We start from the raw sequence: 16,134 nt of genomic DNA, 5'->3' as shown, positions 1-16,134 counted from the left end.
TCCTCCTCCTCTGCTTCTTCCACTCTTCCTCCTCTTCTGGTTTTTGGGCAGAAAGGGAAGCACATTTCTGCCATCTGTCTAGGAATAATGCCAAATGTCCTCCATTTTTATCATGCCTAAGAAACATGCATTTATATGAAATTTTTTTTAAAAACCATCAATTTTTTGAGCGTCCTCCATTTTTTCCAAAATGTGTCCTCCATTTGAAAATTTTGTCCTACATTTGTCCCAGTTTGGAGGTCCTGACTTATGGCAACCCTATAAAGGATGAAGCAAAGGAAAACAATGCTAAAGAACTTACAAAATTCCAGCGGACATAACTGTTTCTGCTCATCCTAAAGCAGTGATGGCGAACCTATGGCACGCGTGCCAGAAGTTGCACTCAGAGCCCTCTCTGTGGGCACATGTGCCATCGCCCCAGCATAGAGTTTGCCAGAGTTTGTTACTAGAAAGCCAGGGGGACATGGCACTTTGTAATACATAAGTGGATTTTGGGTTGCAGTTTGGGCACTTGGCCTCTAAAAGGTTCACCGTCACTGTCCTAAAGGATGGGTGGATGGAAGAATAGAAAAGGGTCAGTGCATGCAGGAGTAGAGTCGTTCCTCATAGGGCAAGGTTTCCAGACCTTTCACCATTTTAGCCGCCCTCCTTTGGACACACTCCAGTTTCTCAATGTCCTTTTGGAATTGTGGTGCCCAGAACTGAACACAATATTCCAGGTGGGTCTCTTTGGAGGTATGCTGTTTAAATGATGCATGCATCCTAAGAATCCGGAAGCTGCACCAAAACTGCACTCCAGTGCTTAGGGATGGAGTGTGGCTTTGGCGCGACCTCCAGACTCTTAGGACCCATGCATCATTTAAAGAGCATGCCTCCAAAGAGACCTGAAGCAGCTTTATTTTGGCAGTCTGTAACAGGCCCAAATTTCTACTGATGCAGCCTAGAAGCCATTGGCCTTTCTAGCTGCTGCATCACATCTTTATCAATGACTGGGATGAAGGAATAGAGGGCATATGTATCAAATTTGCAGATGACAGTAAATTAGGAGAGGTAGGTAATACACCAAAGGACAGGATTAAAATTTAAAATAACTTTAACAAAAAAGAAAACTTAGCCAAAACTACCAAAGTGAATTTCAACAGGGAGAAATGTAGGATACTACACTTGGGCAGTCAAAACGAAAAGCACAGATATGCGATGAGTGACACCTGACTTAACGGCAATAAATGCAAAAAGGATCTAGGAAGCTTAGGGGACAGCAGGATGAATATGACCCAACAATGTGATGCAGCAGCTAAAAAGCCAATGCAATTCTAGGTTGTATCAATAGGAGTATATTGTCTCGATAAGCAGCAGCTCTACACTTTTCTGCTTTGGAGTCTCTTCCAACTCTATGATTCATTGCTAAGCTGCATCAGTAGTAGTATTGTAGCGGGTGACCCCAAACCCACGAACCCGAAGGCCCATGGCCTGCCAGAGGACAAGCAGAGTCAAGGAGACCGAACTGGCTAGAATAAAAAATGCTTTATTGTCTGCGCAGGGCAGTAGCACACCAACATAGGTGTCACCAAGGCTGCAGCACCAATGGCTTCTTGTCACCCCCCTTTTATGCCCTTCGCAGAGGGCTGTTTTCTAAACAACAAGCGATTGGTTGCGTTCACTGTTCACTCAGTGGTCCTGTATTTTCTTCTTGGCATTACATACAGAGATAGCTAGCTACTGCAAAAGAGATACTTAGCTAGACTGATCCTGTTCTCTTCCAAGGCCACTTGCTAAACACATGCCATTGTATTCAGAGCCCTCCAGCGGAAGGAGGGTGTGATTATGTGAGTGTGTTTGCTACGGCCACACACAGAAAGGAAGGGTAGGGGCCAGCACAGCCCATTTGCACTTTACTCTGTAGGCTCAATCTATGGGCCTTCTGTAACTATTGATTCTTTTGCAAAGCAAAGTACAGAAGCAAGAAAGCATTATTATTATTGTGTTCCTATCAGTATAGTGTCTACATCAAGGGAAGTAATAGTGCCACTCTATTCTGCTTTGGTCAGGCCTCACCTGGAATACTGTGTCCAGTTCTGGGCATCACAATTTAAAAAGGGCATTGAGAAACTGGAGCCATGTGCCCAAAGGAGGGCGACTAAAATGGTGAAGGGTCTGGAAACCATGCCCTATGAGGAACGACTTAGGGAGCTGGGGATGTTTAGCCTGGAGAAGAGAAGGTTAAGAGGTGATATGATGACAGCTATTCTGAAATATCTGAAAGGATAACAGGTGGAAGATCATATGTTTTGCTGCAGTTATATAATTTTGTTTGTTTGTTTGTTTATTTCCAGGATTTGTATCCTGTCTTTCTCCCACCATGGGATTCAATATATTAAAAAGACATTGCTAAAACATTGATTATAAAAGTAAAAAAATAATTAAATACTACCAACATCAAAACATAGATTAAAAACAGCATAGTCAAAAACAGTAAAAACCATTAAACGTTAAAACAGCACACCACACAACGCTGCAATTCAACACAAGGGCTGCATAATTAACATATAACACTGCATGCAAAACATTGTGATCAAATAGGATGCAGGGTCTTTATTATGAATTTATATATTATTTATTCATTGCACTTATATCCTGCCTTTTACCCAAAATGGGATACAAGACGTCTGACAATAATTTTGAAATATCCAACTAAGTCGATATAAGTCAAGGGCAGATTTTGGGGTGAAAATTATGGATTTTGATATGACCCATGGATAAGTCGAAGATAAAACTTAGGGGTATGTAACAAAGGATCTAAAGGATGAAGCAAAGGCAAACAATGCCAAAGAATTTAACAAAATTCCAGCAGACATAGCTCTTTGTTCTCACTCCTAAGGCTGGATGGATGAGGAGTAGAGGTGGATCAGTGCTTCCCGGGCAAATTAAACTCTTGCCTTTCACCATATATATTTATCGATTTATCCATGGGTCAATGTACGTACTGTATTTTTACTCATATATGAGTAAAAATACAGTATGTACATTGACCCATGGATAAACCGACTCAGGTTTTTTGGGTCAATTTTTTAACCTAAATTTCTAGACTTATACATGAGTTTATACAGTAGGCTGTTTTTGTAGCTTTGTAACCACTCCCAGGTGTAGTGTAGTGGTTTGAGTGTTGTATTATGCCTCTGGAAACCAGGGTTTGATTCCCAGCTCAGCCATAAAACCCACTGGGTGACCCTAGGTAAGTCATATGCTCTTAGCGTTAGGGGAAGGCAGTGGCAAACCTCCTCTGAATAAATCATGCCAAGAAAACCCCATGATAGGTTTGCCTTTGGGTTGCCATATGTTGGAAATGACTTGAAGGCACACAACAACAATTACTCCTAAGGAACATCTGAAGAAAGTGCCTTTATGTACAAGATACCCTTTAGCTAATGTAAGATGGCTTTCTTAAAATAAAAGAAGTGAGAAAGAGTAAGGTGATGGAGGACAGAATTATATACCATATATACTCTATAAGTCAAAAATTTTTTTTTGCCAAAAACCTAACCCCAGAATTCTGAGTTGGCTTATACAAGGGTCAATACGGTAATAGTGCTGAGAAAGTTCTGCCCAACACCCCATTCCCCATCCCCAGGCCTCTGCAGCTACTGCTCAGCCAAGAAGTTTGTGAGTTCCTCCTTTCCCAGGGAAGAGGGATAGAGTCCCATTGCTTTTGCAAGGCGCTGGTGTGTGTGTGTGTTATCTCCCTCTTTCCCACAGAGGGAAAGAGTTAGGGTTAGGGTTTCCCAGAGAGGGAAAGAGTCCCCATTGCTTTTTGCAAGGTGTGTGTGTCTCCTTTTCCCAAGGAGGGAAAGAGCCCCATTGCTTTTTGCAAGGAGTGTGTGTGTCTCCCTCCCAGAGAGGGAAAGAGTCCTCATTACTTTTTGCAAGGTGTGTGTATCTCCTTTTCCCAAGGAGGAGGGAAAGAGTCCCCATTGCTTTTTGCAAGGTGTGTGTGTGTCTCCTAAGCCTCCTTTTCCCAAGGAGGAGGGAAAGAGTCCCCATTGCTTTTTGCAAGGTGTGTGTGTGTCTCCCTTTTTCCCAGGCCTGTTACAGACTGCCAAAATAAAGCTGCTTCAGGAGGTATGCTATTTAAATGATGCATGCATCCTAAGAATCCGGAAGCTGCACCAAAGCTGCCCTCCAGTGCTTAGGAATGGAGTGTGACTTTGGCGCGACCTCCAGACTCTTAGGACCCATGCATCATTTAAAGAGCATACCTCCAAAGAGACCCGAAGCAGCTTTATTTTGGCAGTCTGTAACAGGCCCCAGAGAGGGGAAGAGTCCCCATTGCGTTTTGCAAGGTTTGTGTCTCCTTTTCTCTTGCTTTTTGCAAGAGGTGTATGTGTTTCCCTTTTTCCCAGAGAGGGAAAGAGCCCCATTGCTTTTTGCAAGGGGTGTGTGTGCATGTCTCCCTTTTTCCCAGGGAGCAGGGAAAGAGCCCCATTGCTTTTTCCCCCTCCTCTCTGGAAAAGGAGAAAGAGGAAGACACACGCGCCTTGCAAATTTCTTTCCCCGCTCCTTGGTAAAGAGAGGAAGGCATATAATTATTACTATTATTATTTTATTATTATTTATTATTGATATATATATATATACACACACACACACACCCTCCTTGCAAAAGCAATCAATCAGGGTTCTTTCCCTGCTCCCTTGTAAAGAGGAAGGCATACACAGGTGCACATGCCTCACAAAAAGCAATTGGGGCTGTTCCCCTGCTCCCTGGGAAAGGAGGGAAAGAGCCCTGATTGCGTTTTTTTACAAGGAGAGAGTGTGTGTTTATGTGTCGCTCTTTCCCAGGGAAGAGGGAAACTGCCCTGATAGTATTTTGCAGGGAGAGCATGAGTGCATGAGGGGGGCTTTGTCATTTACATCCTTTGTTACATGCCCCTAAGTTGTACCCTCGACTTATCCACGGGTCATATCAACACCCAAAATTTTGTCCCCAAAACCTGCCCTCGACTTATACATGGGGTCAACTTGTACATGAGTATATATGGGTATGTATGTGCCATGCAAGCTACTCTGTGCCCCTTTGGGTATCCTGCTGCCTTTAGATGTAGTGGAAGGTTTTGTCTCTTCACTATTAGTGATATATGATTCAGCTGCAGTCAGCTTTCATACATGAAGTGAGAAAGAGCGAGCCATGTTGTCTGCTGCCTTAGGCTGTAAAATGTGTTGGGACAGCCCTACCCACTAAGAAAGCCTGCTGTCCTCAGGTACTCTGGAGGATCATGTCAAAGTAAGATTCAGTTGCCAATCTAATTTCTTTCTGCTAATGGAGTGGATTTATAGGTTTATATATGGCATGGATTTGCACAGAGCATCATCTTGTCCTTCCCCTCAGGTGCCAAACTATGTTGAGCCAGTTCTGGTTAGCAGTAGTGGCTGGTGGCTCCATGTCAGTGGGAAACAAAATCTGTTCCAGGTTTCAGTTGGATCATTAAAAGCACTATCAAAGATGCTGGACCCATATAGAGTCAGAAATTTGGATAGTTCATTGCACATTTGAACTAAGTAGTCTAATCTGAAACATCACAATTTATCATTAATTTTCAAATTTTCACAATTTTCCAAATTAAAAAATTATTAGCAAATTCTCCAAAATTTCAGATTTTTTTCAAAATTTCTCCAAATTTTCCAAATTAATAAGAATAGTTAAATTATTCAGAGGTTTCTCAATTATAATTTTCTAATATTTTCCAAGTTTCTCAAATTTTCAGAACTTCCCAAATTCTTCAAAAATATAAAAATTCTCTCTTTTTTCTTTCCCCTTCCTTCCTTTTGTTTCTCATTCCTCCTCCTTTATTGTTCTCTTTGTTCTCTTTTCTTCCCAATTCACTATGACTGTTCTATAGATCTCTGCAATGTTACATAGAAACTAAACCTTTCCTTGTTCTATTTATTCTAATTCTTTTCACATAAATCTGGTTGACTTAGTAATTATAGCTCAACCTCCCTAATTAAGCCTCTAATTATCAAATTAGTGCTATGGTAAATTTGCAATGTAATCTGTAATGCCAAAGAAGAAAGAAAAAGAAAAAAGAGAAAGAGAAAAAATTAACCAGTGACAAAGGAATATAATATATATGTAAAGTAAGTTTAAATCTTTCTAGTTTGTCTTGTAAACCATCCTCTCTTCCCACCTGATGTCGCTTCTTACTCTTTTCTGCTTATCTATAGTTCTCACTTGTCTATCTGTACTAGACTAAACAAACAATCTTTTGTGTATTAGCTACTTTAACTCAGGTTTTGAATGCTTTCAACGTCAACCCTCAATCCACACTTTCTTCTTCCTCTTAAATTATAAAACTTATTTAAATTATTTGATTACTAATTCGTTATCCAAACCAAGCTTAGAATATCAGGAGAGGAAAAAGATATAAAAGATGATACAGAGTTCTGAAATCACAGACAATAATTAAACCAGTTTATTACATATATCCTAAATCTCAATAGTTCAACAATTACATGTAAGATCCCCTCCTTTAATCGTTCTTTTGAGCCCAGTAATAAGTCTTTTCAAGATTATGGAACTAGTTCTTCCCTTAGGCCTGTTACAGACTGCCAAAATAAAGCTGCTTCGGGTCTCTTTGGAGGTATGCTATTTAAATGATGCATGCATCCTAAGAATCCGGAAGCTGCACCAAAGCTGCCCTCCAGTGCTTAGGAATGGAGTGTGACTTTGGCGCGACCTCCGACTCTTAGGACCCATGCATCATTTAAATAGCATACCCCAAAAGAGCCCGAAGCAGGTTTATTTTGCAGTCTGTAACAGGCCTTTGAATTGTCAGTCTCCCCTGTCCCGCCTGACTTTGATACCTTTGAACAATTTTTTCCTGTCTCTGTCTCTCCTAGTGTAAGGCGAAGGAGAGTGTCCATGAGACTTCCACATCAGATCTTGGCTAGGAGGGTAGCCAGGGCAGTTTTTCAAGTAGTGCAATAAGCTGCCAAAATGGCCAGTCATTATTGAGGAGGAGGAGGAGGCAACCGTGGCTCCAGCCAGTACACGGCCAGCGCCAGTAGTGGCAGCAGCACAGCACCAGTGTGTGCCTACCGCACTGGGCTGAGCACTATATGGTGAGCAAGTAGGAGGTGGGTGGGGTCCGTTTGCTATGGCTTACCTTGGATTTGACTGCCAGGAGGTCTCCCTCCCACTTGACCCTTTCTCCCTGCTCTGCCCTCAGCACTTACAGAGGTGGATTTTTTGAAGACCTCCCCCGCGAGTGAAGGCCACGTGCGGCATTGGTGGTGAGTAGCAAGCCCTCCTGCCTGTATGTACCCCCCTTTGCCCCTTGCTCTGGGACAGTCCTTCCAATAGGTGCTATAAGATCTCGTTCCATACTGATCTTGCAGACTGCTGTATCTTTGAATTCTAACTCTGGAAGGCAGTAGTGGCTGGTGGTTTCTGTTTCAGTGAAAGCTGAAGTCACTCCAGACCTCTCCGTGGTGTTGAATTTTACACCTCAATGAGATTCAGCACTTTGGTCGGCTCCTTTAAAATCCAGGAAAGAAACCAGAGTGAATTCACTGCCCCAACGACAGGGGAAGCCTGTAGCTGCTACATGGCTGATCATATTGGTGAACCTTTGGATCTGGAAAAGGGCTAAAGGAAATCGTGAGAGGGTCAGAAGGAATAAGAAAGAACAAGGGAAGTAATAGTGCCACTCTGTTTTGCTTTAGTCAGGCCGCACCTGGAATATTGTGTCCAGTTCTGGACATCACAATTCAAAAAGGAGGTTGAGAAACTGGAGCGTGCCCAGAGGAGGGTGACCAAAGTGCTGGAAACCATGCCCTATGAGGAGAGACTTAGGGAGATGGGGATATTTAGCCTGGAGAAGAGAAGGTAAAGAGGTGATATGATAGCCCTCTTTAAATATTTGAAGGGATATCATATTGAGGAGGGAGCAAGCTTGTTTTCTTCTACTCCAGAGAATAGGACATGGAGCAGTGGATGCAAGCTGCAGGAAGAGAGATTCCACCTCAACATTAGGAGGACCTTCCTGACGGTAAGGGCTGTTCGGCAGTGGAACACCTTCCTCCGAGTGTAGTGGAATCTCCCTCCTTGCAGGTGTTTAAATAGAGGCTGGATGGCCATCTCTCAGGGATGATTTGATTGTTCACCCACATGCAGTGATGGCCAAATTCCTGTGGAGAGAGACAGAGAGTTAAGAGTAAAACATCCAATATAAGCTTATGACTTCCATGCCAGAGGAATGGTGACTCTGGTCTTAATAATAATAATATAGTTTATTTGTAACCCGCTTTTCCAAAATTTGATCAAAGTGGTCTTGATCAGGGTGACCAGATGGCCTCCTTTTCCAGGACATGTCCAACATTTCAACCTTCTGTCCCAGAGGAATTCCAAGCCATCCTCCAGTTTGAGCATGACTAAGAAGCATGAATTTATATTTCTATGGGTGTTTTTAGCTTTTATTTTGTAATAGCCTACATTTTTCTGGAATGTCCCACATTTTGTGGTGCCTTGTTCTCCTTTTAGGGTTATGGCATCTGGTTCTCCTGGGAGTGGTTCTACTCTGAATTTAAAGGAAGCTGCCTTAGCCGTTGAGAGTCAGCTGGCATAGGGTCTGAGCATTAGATTATGACTCTGGAGACCAGGGTTTAATTCCCAGCTTGGATGTGAAACCCACTGGTTGCCCTTGGACAAGTCACACTTTCTCAGCTTCAGAGGATGGCAACAGCAAACTCTCCCTGAAGAAACTTGCCACCCTATGATAAGTTCCCCATAAGTCAGAAATGACTTGAGGGCACACAACAACAAACCCTAGCCACTGAACTCTATTTCCACCAAATATGTTTGGCACATTGCATGGGTCTGTTAAAGTTTAGATATAAGAGGGAGTGGTTTCACTGTCCTATTGATATGTGAGTCACCAGCTGCCCTGGGTAACCCTCTGGTCTAGACTAGGAATGAGTGATGAATTCTTTTCTACAGTATTTGTTTTTTATCAGAATTGACCAAAATACACATTTTTTTTACCGTAAGGCTGAAAAGAATCTGAGATTTTAAAAATTTGGTGGAGAATCCAGGACAGACAGATTTATCCATTTGGGCTCTGACTATTCAACTTTTATTAGTCTGGCTTCAGTTTCTTTTATTATTATTACTATTATTAACCTTTATTTATAAAGCGCTGTAAATTTACACAGCGCTGTACATACAATCTTTTAGTCAGACGGTTCCCTGCCCTCAGGCTTACAATCTTAAAAAAAAAATTGCATTCAACTGCCTTGTGTTGCAAGTTAGAGTTGCCAGCTATTTTCTCCTGGGAGGCTTCTCATTTTTAAAAAGCTATATACTGTACAGTAATTTTATGCAATACAGAATTGGTCCTCTCCATGCTGGAAATAGCTGCACTGTTGAACTTGGTTGGTGCAAATGGGGTGGAATTTCATTCTCCTTGGTTTTTGAACAAATTTGCCAACACCTCTTCATATTCAGGATGGGAAGAGGATATGTGAGTGTGCATATTGATTTATGGTGTCCCCATGAATTTCATAGTGTCTTCACAGACAGGGTATATTCCAAGGTGATATTGGCAGTTCCTTTCTCTGAAATATAACCAAAAGCACCCGGGATTTACAGGTGGTCTCCAGTCCAAGTACTAAAGAGAGCTGACCCTGCATAGCTTCCAAGATCAGACAAATCTGGTGCCTTTAGGGTACTCTAGGGCCAGTTTTCAAACCTCTGTGATATTCATGGGGGTAAAATTCAGAGACGAGAGCCAGCATGGTGTAGTGATTTGAGTGTTGGACTACGACTCTAGAGGCCAGGGCTCGATTCACTGCTTGAGCATAAAAACCTACTGGGTGATCTTGGACAAATCACACTCTCTCAGCCTCAGAGGATGGCAATGGCAAACCCCCTCTGAAGAACATGCCAAGAAAACTCGATGATAGGCTTACTTTAGGATTGCTATAAGTCAAAAAGGCATGCAGCAACAACAACAAGAATTCAGAGACTGTGTTACTCTGGAATATCAGTATGCAAAGAGATCTCATAGGACCTTTGAGACTAAGGCCTAGTACAGACCACCGTGAAATGGTGGTCTGCAGGCGCCCATTTTTACTTTGGAGGGATCGCGCAGCCCCCAAACCTCACGCCATCACACCAGAGTAAAAAGAACCTGGTGTTTCTGGGTTCTTTTTCGGGCACCAGAGTGACATTGTGAGTATGCCACTGGTGCACTCACGATGTAAGCGATGCATGGCGCTGTGCAGACGCCGTGTGTCGCTTACGTCATAATGGCGACACCTATATGGACAGGACACCGCCATTATAGCGCCACCGTGCCATGCTTGGGTTAGGGACTGTGCGGTTGCCATGCAGTTCCTAACCCTGAAATTGGCGTCAACACGGCGCATTTGGGCCATCTGTTTCGTCTCTAAGTGTGCAAAAGAAGTTGTAGTATGAGCTTTTGTTGACTTGGGAGTTTATCACATGGGATGGATCACATGCAGAAACTGAAAATAAAAAGGAGTGGGTTTTGGTGACTTTCCGTTGAGGTTGATGTCACATTATTTCTTCTTTACACAAACGTCTGAAAAACAACATGCAAAAGTGGAGATCAATGTATTAAATTTTTTGAAATTCAAATTGAGCCATGGCAGTTAAACTGGTTTCAAACTGGATTATTTCTGCAGTGAGGATGCAGCCTTAATCAGTTTTAACAATGGTTATTGGAGGACAAAGCAAGGATGTTGCCTAAAGCTCAATCTACAAAAACACACGCTACCAACAATCTATCTATCTGTTTGTCTCAAAAGTGCTGCAAGATCCCTTTGCTTGCTGATATCTGACCAGTGGTACCACTTGTCTAAAAGGTTCACTGCCATGGTATTAAAGAAAATATCTACATATTGCCTGCCAGGTGTAACAACTCCATGCCTTACCTTTGTAGAAGATTCCTGTGTCTGTGAAATTGGTGAGGAGAAAGTAAAGAATGGTTGGGATAAGAAGGTAGGCACAGATAATGGGAAAGGCCCAGGAGACATGGAGGGCTAGCCAGCTGCATCTGGGGAAACAAAACCAAAAAAGCAAAAAGAAGTTGGCACTAGGTTTTGGTTCCAGGACACTGAAGGGACAACCCTTTTAAAAAAGAAGTCATAGGCTTGTAGAACAAGTCAACAGTTTGATGTGAAGTCGAAGACTTTCATGGCCAAAATCTATAGTTTCTAGTGGATTTTTCGGGCTCTGGCTGTGTTCTGGAAGAGTTTATTCCTGACGTTTCACCAGCATCTGTGGCTGGCATCTTCAGAGTATGCTAGCATGCTAGCATAGGAGTGAGTGGGGTATACAGTATGCACTCATCCCTTCTCACTTGTGACTTTGACTTTTACAGCTTTGATTATTCACAGATTTTATTAATATGTTATCTCTAGGAATATCTAGATCATCCAGCGCAACTCTATGGCCAACTTTAACCAAAAGGCCCACTGAAGGACCTAGAGATTCCTAGGGAGAACACTCCACTAGGAATTCATAGCTCTTCCAGTGCAATTCAATGGTCAATGTCCAGCAAATGTTGACCATAGAGTTGCACTGGAGGATCTAGAGATTCTTAGAGAGGCGTTTTCTTAGGTAAAAACATAGTGTTTTTGTTATCTGTGGCTTTTCCACATTCCCTGGGTTCCTGTGTCCCTAACCTCAGCGAATGTGGAGGGGCGAGTGTATACAGGGTCACACAGTATACACACCCCACTCACTCCTATGCCAGCATTCTCTGAAGATGCCAGCCACAGATGCTGGTGAAACATCAGGAAGAAACAATGGAACAAATTCCCTTGGAGTGTAGTGGAGTCTCCTTCCTTAGAGGTCTTCCAACATGGGCTGGATGGCCATCTGTTAGGGATGCTTTGATTTGGATTTCCTGCATGGCAGGGGGTTGCACTGGATGGCCTTTGCGGTCTCTTCCAATTCTATGATTCTAGAACATGGCCACATATTCCGGAAAACCCACAAAGAATTGTGCTCTGAGTGTTCAAATTTTATTAGTCTGGCTTCAATTCCTTTTGCATTCGACTGTCTTTGTATTTCAAGTTGGGGTTGCCAGCTACTTTCTCCTGGGAGGCTTCTCATTTTTTAAAAGCTGAATAATTGTATTGTAACACCATCTGGAATCTACCCGAGAGGTAAGAGTGCAGCCACTAGAGCGCAGTGCCCCCAATGCCTAGCTCTCTCAGGCGTTCCAGAAGGATACCGATATTGAATGCCACTGAGATGTCCAAGAACACCAGCAGGGTCACACTTCACCTGTTGATGCCCAGACGGAGATCATAGATTAATGCGACCATGGCAGTCTCAACTCCGTATCCTGCCCTGAAGCTGGTTTGAAATGGGTCCAGATAATTGGCTTCATCCAAGACAGCTTGGAGTTGGAAGGCAACTGCCCTCTCAATCACTTTGCCCAAGAATGGTAGAAAGGAGACTGGTCTTTAGTTATTTTTCACCAGGGGTTCAAGGGAGGGTTTTTTCAAGAGCGGTTTTACCACCGCCTGTTTTAGCTCTGATGGAAATTTACCTTCCCCAAAGGATGCATTAATTATAGATCTTAATAAAGTTTTTACTTACTGTGCTCCCTGGGCGGTTAACCATGATGGGCAAGGATCGAGAGGGTAAGTTGTCCTCCGTACACTTCCAAGTAGCTTGTCCACTTCATTGGTATTTACAAGCTCAAAATGATCCAGTTTAACATAGTCCACGGAGTGACTGTAATGGCTCCCTGCTTCTCCCCTTTAGATCCATCATTTTAACCAATACCTGGCAGAGAAAGTGCCAGAAAATGAGGGAGTCAAGCTTCTACAGCCAGACAGAACGCAACAGCCTCACAGACAGCTGGGGGGTGCGTGAGGCTGAGAGAGGGGACCAAATTTTAACATTTCCTTTCCTTCTTACTATTGTTCCATTTTATTTATTTATTTCACTTGCTGCAAGGGACAGATGCCATCAGCCCCAAACAGCAGCCCTATGTATGACCGCTTGTTTTCCCCTTCCTTCCACTGGCCTTTCACCAATTTTAGATTGCAAAGTCTTTGGGCAAGAGATCTGTTCTCTTGTGATGAGGTGACGAGTTCAGTTTTAAGATGGTTGTTTTATTTATTTATTTAATATTTATTAGAGAATTTAAAATTTACAAATACATACAATTACTGTATTAAACAGATATGTAAAACCTTGAATATACAAAATTAGGTGACTTTAGATTCATTGTTCACATTAGTTCCCAATAAATTCGTCTTTTACTTCATACCACTTGTATCTGACTTCAACAAAGTTTGTAATTTTCCCAGAGTTCATTTGTAAATTATTTTAAATCATTTATGTGCCTCATTTGTTTCGTCAAGTCATTTTCTACTTAGGACTTTTTGTCTGTATAATTACTTAATAATTTACATACATACACAAAGAAATAGATATCATAGAATATTCATTCTTTCTCTATAACAAATGAAAAAAATAATCTACTACCACATAAGGTAACTTTAACTAAGGATCAGCTTTCTCTTATGTTTTTATCTAATCTTTGCTACTTCGTTTTTCCTTTTACTGAGTGATACATTTAGTCTCCAAAATAATTTCTAGATAATTGTTATGAGAATGAAACAAACAACAAACGTTAATACCAGTTTGTAAAGTACAATAAATGTTTTCTTTATTAACTTTGAAACTACATATGTTTTTACATATATCTTGAGTTATTTCAAAAATAATCATATTTTATATTCCATTCTTGTTTTATATAATTGAGCACATTGTTCCAGTGTCTTAAGATTGTTGTCAGTTTATCAGCTTCAATTGCCTCAAACAGTTTCTTTATCAATTCAACAGTGTCCGGTGTTTTCGGCTGCTTCCAAAATTGGGCCAATGTCATTCTAGCTGTCGATGTTAAGTAAAATATCAATCTACCGTTAGACTTTTCTAGTTCTTTTTCAGAGATATTTAACAAAAATAATTCCGGAGAAAAGTTCAAATTTATATTTGACATTTTTGACATTTCATTATATACAGCTTTCCAAATGTTTTTGACCTCTTTCCATGCCCACCACGAATGGGAAAAGTTACCCTCATTATCCCATCTCCAGCAGCGATCCGAGTACTGTATTTGTTAGAAATTTTATGAAGTGTTTCCAGGGTAATATACCACCTAAAAAAACTTTATAATAGTTCTCTCTTATTGCTTGGCTTGCTGTATATTTCAATCTGTTCTTCCAGGTAATTTCCCATTGCTGAAATTCTATGTTATCTCCTAGATTCCTAGCCCATTGAACCATATTGTCCTTCACTACATCCTTTTCCATTTCGTATTTCAACAAAATTTTATACAGCTTAGATAATATAGACTCTACACCTGTAAATAATAGAGAACTTAATTCTGAGTTGTTTAGATCTAACCCAATTGTTTTCTTATCCAAATGATACCTTTGTTGTATCTGCCAATAGAGAAACCAGCTACATTGTCCTCCTTCATCTCTGATTTCCTCTAGTGTTTTTAAGCTGGTTTGTCTCCCCTCTTGCTTCATCCCATTTTTATATGTAAGCCAAGTCTCATTGAACCAAGGGTCACTTTTACACAAAGCTTCATGTGGGGATACCCAAGTAGGGATACCCATGTACATATCTTTTGTACTTTTTCCAAATTTGTAGTAGGGGTTTTCTTATGTAGTGGTTGTTTATCGCTTTGTTTGCTTTCTCTTTTCCATAGAAAAGAAAGGCATGAAAACCAAATTTTAAATCCGCCCCCTCTATTTTCAAAATGTCTTTATTCTCTAGTTGATGCTAATGCAGTAATATCCGTTCAAGGACCGTTCTCATCACGTGATGATATGGAACGTTCTCAGAACGCAGTGCGATAATCTCCGATGTCACACACATTCCATAGCAATTTCTGTTCTCTTCTTTGCATTCAGTGACTGTTTCTGGGCTGTACGGATTATCACCCTCAGAAGCCTTATCACAAGATGTCAGACCCTCCTCCGTACGTATAATGGATCTTGTGTTTTAATATATCTTTATTAGATTTATAGTATCGCATTAATTTACAATTAATTTACAAGATTACAAAATATACTAAATGACTCACAGAAGCTCTGCCCCTTTTGCTGTCAAGCCATCCTCTCCAGGGGCCTTCATATTTTTAAGTTTCTTCTTCGTGGTCTCTGCGAATCATACAAATGGGTTTCACTGCGCCTGCGCAGTGCTGCTCGGAACCTACTGGAATCACTGGGCAGAGTTAACTCTGCAACATTTTGAAACTTTTTGGCGGTAACTCCGCCCACCCGTTATAAGGCCCCTGCCTTTCCGCTCTTTTCCCCAGTTCCTTTTTTCCGCCGCGCTAGCTGCTTCTAGGAACTTTCGCTCGCTCTTGCTTGTTAACGGAATCACTTTCACTAGACCTCGGACTTTTTTTGACCACTCTCTCTCTCCCGCCCCGGTAACTTCGGACTTCTTCGGCTTGTTTTTTGACTTCGCTCTTGACTCTCCCTCGGATTTGACGACTCGGAAGGATGCCTGCGCCCTTCAAGAAATGTGATGTCTGCGGGGACAAGGTGCCCGTCCAGGACCCTCACTCCTCCTGCCTGTTTTGCCTGGCTTGGCGTGTGCGCAGCATTCTGAAACAAGCTGACACCACAGATGTTCCAGCAGCTGATGAAACAGGTCAGAGCTGTCTATCGACACAGAGGAACGTTCAAGGGTGTCATGACCTCATCTTTGAGAAGGGCCATCTCCGAGCCAAACTTTCAGTTGCCTATGCCAATGTGCCTTGTCTTATGGGGGTGAGTAATCCAGGCTTTGCCCTGTTTTGTCAGTGCTCTCTGGAACTCAGATCCTTTTCTAGATACAGAAGATGTGGAACTTAGCCCAGGGCCACAGTCAGTTACTAAGCAGTTCCTTACAGTACCAATGACATCTTCTACCTTTGAAGGGTCCTTGGTGAGCTGTTGACAGTCACCCTGGTAGCCGCGGCTTGATGGGTCATTAAGCTTGCCTATACAAAAACATTCCATCCCACTCCCAGAATGGACATCTTCAGGAAGAGTTGGGGGGCACTCCTTGCTCTGTCGGACTGTTAATGCTCT

This window comes from Sceloporus undulatus, chromosome 3, assembly GCF_019175285.1.
Source record: "Sceloporus undulatus isolate JIND9_A2432 ecotype Alabama chromosome 3, SceUnd_v1.1, whole genome shotgun sequence".
Lineage (NCBI taxonomy): Eukaryota > Metazoa > Chordata > Lepidosauria > Squamata > Phrynosomatidae > Sceloporus > Sceloporus undulatus.
The sequence above is the reverse complement of the archived record's forward strand: the minus strand, read 5'-3'. Positions refer to the sequence as shown.